Below are 6324 nucleotides of genomic sequence, written 5' to 3' on the forward strand. Positions count from 1 at the left end.
CTGAAAGCTGCCTTTAAAATGGCCTTAGTCACTGCTTTGGTCAGTCTAAGTCTGTGGTCAGGTGTTTCCTTCTAGCAAGCAAGGAGGCACCAGTGAAGTCCCTTGTGGGGGAGCTCCTACAGCCGGACCAGTCTAGAATGTGGCTTGCAGCCTGGGCAACAGGGAGCAAGGGGAGATGGGAAATCAGGGAACAAGGAATCTAAAGAAAAGTTAAACATAAATACAATACCCAGGGTACCAAATTAGTTACAGTCACATCAGGTTTACCAGAACTAGGAAAAGGAAGGGAAACATCAAAATGGAGAGACAAAGGGTAAATGGTGAACTAATGCAACAGCAACACTTAGAAGACAATATGCTATTAACCGACTGTACAACTTGGGGGGGCTGGGGAGGCGTGAAGGTGGGAGAAAAATGAGGGAGGAGGTAACAAGTTTGGTAAAAAAATGTACTCATTGCCTTACATATGAAACTGCAACCCCTCTCTGTTCATTGCTTTGACAATAAATACATTAATCATTTTATTTTTTAATTTTTTGCCAGTCCTGCGCTTTGGACTCAGGGCCTGAGCACTGTCCCTGGCTTCTTTTTGCTCAAGGCTAGCACTCTGCCACTTGAGCCACAGTGCCACTTGTGGCCATCTTCTATATATGTGGTGCTGGGGAATTGAACCCAGGGCTTCATGTATACAAAGCAAGCACTCTTGCCACTAGGCCATATTCCCAGCCCCATTAATTTTTTTTAACTTCAGTTTTCACAGTCAAAAAAAAAAAAGTTAGGGCTGGGGATATAGCCTAGTGGCAAGAGTGCCTGCCTCGGATACACGAGGCCCTAGGTTCGATTCCCCAGCACCACATATACAGAAAACGGCCAGAAGCGGCGCTGTGGCTCAAGTGGCAGAGTGCTAGCCTTGAGCGGGAAGAAGCCAGGGACAGTGCTCAGGCCCTGAGTCCAAGGCCCAGGACTGGCCAAAAAAAAAAAAAAAAAAAAAAAGTTTAAAAAAAAAAAAAAAGTTAGACTCCGATCTTACTATGTGCTAGAATATGTCTCTGTTTTCCCTGTGGACAGAAATGGCTGCCTTGGGCTGAACTTCTGTGTTACTATTTTGAGATGGAACTTGGCACCTTGGAGCATTTTAGAAGCACCTTCCTCTACTATGCACTAGAGGCAGCTATACTGATTTTTTTTTTTTTTTTTTTTTTTGGTAGCAGTTCTGGGGTTTGGGGTCTTGCACTCAGTTAGCTTGCTTGCTTGGCTAGTGCTCTACTACTTGAGCCATACCCGCCTCTTGCTGGTTATTTGGCTATTTGGAGATCTTCCAGATCTCAGCTTCCTGAGTAAACAGGATTACAGGATAAGCCACCAGTGTCCAGCTGTGCTAGCTGAATCATGTTTGTTTGTTTCTTTTGCCAGTCCTGGCACTTGAACTCAGGGCCTGGGCTCTGTCCCTGAGCTTCTCAGTACTCAAGGCTAGTGCTCCACCACTTGGAGCCACAGCACCCCTTCTGTTTTTGTTTTTTTCTGTTAATGTGGTACTGAGGAATGGAACCCAGGGCTTCATGCGTGCTAGGCAAACACTGTACCACTAAGCCACATTCCCAGGCAAGCTGTATCAATTTTTATTAGAGATTAAACCATTGCCTCATTGCCTCTGTCTCCATCTGTCCCTTCTGCAGCCATCTCTCTTCTGGCTTCTTAAAAAACTCCGTCCTCGAAAGTAAACTAAGCAACTGAAGGGTGGTGATGGGAGGGAGGGAAGGAGAGAGAGAGAACAGCTGATATCAAGCAAAAGGAAAGACGTCCTTATCACCTGATCTGTAAGAAATAGTTTTATTGTTAATGTTCGTAGAATTCATAAACTTTGTAGATTAGAATGATGATGCTTATCATTGTGATGGTTAAAATGTGTTTATGACTTTAGTTAAGTATAACTACGCCACAGTACTGTGAAATTTATGTAGTTACTTGATCTCAAGAAATCTTTGGAAAAATAAATAAAATAAAATAACCCATGGTTTGAGTCAGCCCAGACAGGAAAGGCTGTGAGACTCCTAAAGCAGGGGCTGGGAATATGGCCTAGTAGTAAAGTGCTCCTCTTGTATACATGAAGCCCTGGGTTTGGTTCCTCAGCACCACATATATAGAAAAAGCCAGAAGTGGCACTGTGGCTCAAGTTGTAAAGTGCTAGCCTTGAGCAAAAAGAAGCCACAGGCAGTGCTCAGGCCAGGAGTCCCAAGCCCCAGGACTGGCAAGAAAACAAAACAAACAGAAAAAGCTGGAAGTGGCGCTGTGGCTCAAGTGGTAGAGCATTAACCTTGAGCAAAAGGAGCTCAAGGACAGGGCCCAGGCCCAGTAGTTCAAGCCCCAGGACTGGAAAAAGAAAATGAAGGCACGGAGGAAGGAAGAGAAAAGTTTCCTATTATAGATGTTTGGAATTCCTTCATTTGCATTGCCTAAAAGGGGGCTGGTAAATGACTTTCCTGTTAGGTGTAGAGGAATGATTTAATTTTAAACCCACTTTCAATTATGCCAGAATCAGCCTTTAGCCATTCCTACATAATCTCGTTTCACAGATTTTTTTTTAAGTGTGTGTAAATTCTTTATGTTTTTCTTCTGGGGACAAAATAAATCCATTGTAATAAAAACCTTTTCTGATCAGAAAAAAAAATATTGCATCCTCATACCCATCATTTAACACTATCTGTGAATTTATTTTTAACAAACCAGAGAACTTTCATCTACTAAGAACCCCCCCCCCCAACTTAGAAGGTAACTAGACTATTATATTTTGCACAAGAAATAAATTTCCTTTTGCTGCATCCTATTTGGAATTTTTTGCTGCACCCTAATTAGAAAAGTCCATTTGTTGAGGCAAAGGGCAGGGTGGGTGTATTATCCTGTGTGTTCCGAAAGATAAATGCCAAGCATTTGAGTGTGTGTGGGGAATTTGTCACACCTTGTTAATTATAATCCCTTCTTCTGAGTCTTTTAAGACATATTAATACTGTTCTCTAGGCTTGTGAGTCACCCTGTCTCTTTACCCCCAGTGAGCTGTGTAGTCTGCACTTCTTCTCTCTGGGGTTTGTGTGCTATGCTGTGTGTCGAGGGGAGGAATCTGCTTTTCAGGTGGGAAGTGATTACTGCCTGTCAGTGCCAAAGCGCAGATTTCTCTGCTAAGGCTCCAAGAGGCCAGACGTGGGACTTGGTTCAGTGTGTGATGGTGGTGGGGGCTGCTGGGGATTGAACCCAGGGCCCGCCTTGCACATGCACTGAGCTCCACCCCCAGCCCCAAGTCAAATCTATTTTTATGCACAAAAATCACTGAAGTTGGCAAAATTTAAAAGTGTGGGTGAGGAATAGAGAAGGGAGGCAAGCTATTGAAGCAGAGTGGGAAGAGAGGTTGGGGCAAGATTTTAGGAGGGCTGCAATGTCACACTGTGGAGCTAAAGCTAAGTCTCCAGGTCTCTGGGAGTCACTGAAGTTTTTAAAGCAGGAAACTTTCAGACTTGCCAAGCAGGAAAGCACCTGGTGAAGTGAACTTGACCGAAATTGCAGTGGTAAAAACTCAGACTGTATTGCAGAACTTAGGTGGCTTGCAGTATAAATAGTTTAGAAATGAAAGTTAAGAGTGTAAAGTCTGAACAAAAAGGGGGCTGGGAATATGACCTAGTGGTACAGTGCTTGCCTGGGTTCAGTTCCTCAGCACCACATATATAGAAAAAGCCAGAAGTGGCGCTGTGGCTCAAGTGGTAGAGTCCTATCCTTGAGCAAAAAGAAGCCAGGGACAGTGCTCAGGCCCTGAGTTTAAGCCCCAGGACTGGCAAAAAGAAAAATAAAAAAAACTGAACAAAAAGAAAATTCTGTGTTTGCAAGTTGTCTGGGTTTTCAATACAAATTTTACTGCTTTGTAAAACACAGAAGACATGAAAATGGCAAAGGTATTGTTGGCACAGGTAGAGGTCTGCAGAAGACAAACCACAGAAAAACGTGACAGTGGAAAGAACAAATGTGGGAGGTGTCTCCAGAGACATCAGGCAGTAGCTGGAGACATTTTTGTTGTCATGACCTGGGAAAGGAGGGAGATCTCCTGGAGTCTAACAGTAAAGAACAAAGATCTTGTTGGTCATCATTTTACAAAGAGCAGGTCCAGGATAGGAATGTGGCTTAGTGGGACAGTACTTGCCTAGCATGCATGTAGCCCTGGGTTTGATTCCTCAGTACCACATACACAGAAAAAGCTGGAAGTGGCTCAAATGGTAGAGTGCTAGCCTTGAGCAAAAAGCAGCTCAGGGACAGAGCCCAAAAGGTCCAGTGACATGTTCAGATGGTAGGGGATAGTATAATGTCCAGTACTGTTATTTTTTTGATGTCTACCATTTTTACTCAGCACCAGCCACTTACCACAGTCCTTTTAGTGTACTAGGATGGCAGGCATGTACCACTAGGGTCTTTGAGATAGGACTTCCCCCAGGGGAAAAAAAATGGCCTTGCACTATCATTCTCACTTGTGTTTCCAGAATAGCTAGAATTACTATGAAGTTACTATGCTGTACTGTGAGAAAACAGAGAAACCACATTTTGTCTCTTTCTCTCTCTCTGCATATATTTTTATTTATTTATTTGCCAGTCCTGAGCCTTAGACTCAGGGCCTTAGCACTGTCCCTGGCTTCTTTTTGCTCAAGGATAGGACTCTACCACTTAGCCACAGTGCCACTTCTGGCTTTTTTCTATATATGTGGTGCTGGGGAATTGAACCGAGAGCTTCACGACTGCAAGGCAGGCACTCTATCACTAGGCCATATTCCCAGCCCTAGGAACTACATTTTGAAAGGTCAAACTGGGAGTCTTAATTGGAAAGCTGGCGAATGTCGGTGGACTTTTGTCGCAAAGACCTGCACCCCCAACGAATATACTTAATACTGCCAGAAAACCGAACCATGACATAAAGCCAAAATGACCCCATCTTGAGGCAGCAGCCATTTGGTTGTTTATATTAAAATATGAATGACCCAGAGCGCACATAAAATCCACGAACTGACTTATTTGTGCTGAAACTGTTGAGCTGCAAATTCCTTAGCAACCCTGAAGTCAGACTCACTCCCCTCAGTGCTTGTAAAGTCCTTGGATAAAGCAACCCTAAAGTCAGACTCCCCTCTACACTTGTAAATCCCTTGAACAAAGCTATCTTGAAGTTGGGCTCCACTCTGTGCTGTGCCTGGCCATGGGAAGTGACTATGCTAATGTAGGATGAAAGGGCATTGTAAACAGACCCAGACTGCCAATCACTCCATTTGGCAGGACAGCTTGTGAAAACCCAGCCAGCCGGGAAACTCCCTTGATAACCTTTGCCCGCCCTAGAATGCCCCTAGTTCAGAGCCAATCAGCCTTCTGTCTGTACCCTAATTCTGCTCAAACACCTGGTTGCTGCAAATTTTGTAGTTTTCACCTTTTCACCTTTATATAAGTCCTGTAAAAATCCGGCTGGGGGGACCTTCCTCCCTATCTCCCCTGCGTCCGTGGTGTAAGGGACAAGGCCCTAGCCACGGCCCGCCTGAATAAAGCCTTGCTTTTGCATTTCGGAACATCTGGCTCTCGGTGGTCTTCTTGGTGGTCTTCTCGCGACTTGGGCATTACAATGAGAGCCTGAGAGGAACGAAAAAGCGGAAAAAACAATACCAACAAGCCAGATCAGTTGCAATGGAGAGCTGAAGTGGGATGCCATGGTGACTGAAGAGACAGGACATAAGGCATGGCTTAACGGCATCTGAGCTAGTCTGGACTTAAATAGGGTCAGGTCAGGGGGTAGGATCACCGGGAGTTTGAGAGTTCACAACCCAAGACTGGCAGGTCAAGTCATCTATTTGCAAGCCCCACCTGAGTCTAGAAGTTCAGGCACAGCCATAACCTGGGAGGTGGGGCTTGCCTGCCTCCACCATGAAGACAAGATAGTGCCAGTCAAACCCAATACCCTATCCACCACGTGGCCAAGATGGCTCCGGTTATCTAGCCCCCATTTTTTTTTTTCTGCCTGTCCTGGGGCCTGAACTTGGAACCTGGGTGTTATTCCTGAGCTTCTTTCACTCAAGGCTAGCGCTCTACTGCTCGAGCCACAGGTCCACTTCCAGTTTGACTTTTGCTAGTTTATTGAAGAGTCTCAAGGACTTTGCTGCCTGGGCTGGCTTCCAACTGCGATCCTCAGATCTCAGCATCCTGAGCAGTAAGGATTACAGGCCATGAGCCACCAGCACCTGGCTCTGTTTTTCCTTAAAAGGGGGGAAAAAAAACAACAAAAAACTAAAACGAGCTTAAGTCTGGTGCTCTATC

This window comes from Perognathus longimembris, chromosome 1 (genome assembly GCF_023159225.1).
Source record: "Perognathus longimembris pacificus isolate PPM17 chromosome 1, ASM2315922v1, whole genome shotgun sequence".
In the NCBI taxonomy this organism is placed as follows: domain Eukaryota; kingdom Metazoa; phylum Chordata; class Mammalia; order Rodentia; family Heteromyidae; genus Perognathus; species Perognathus longimembris.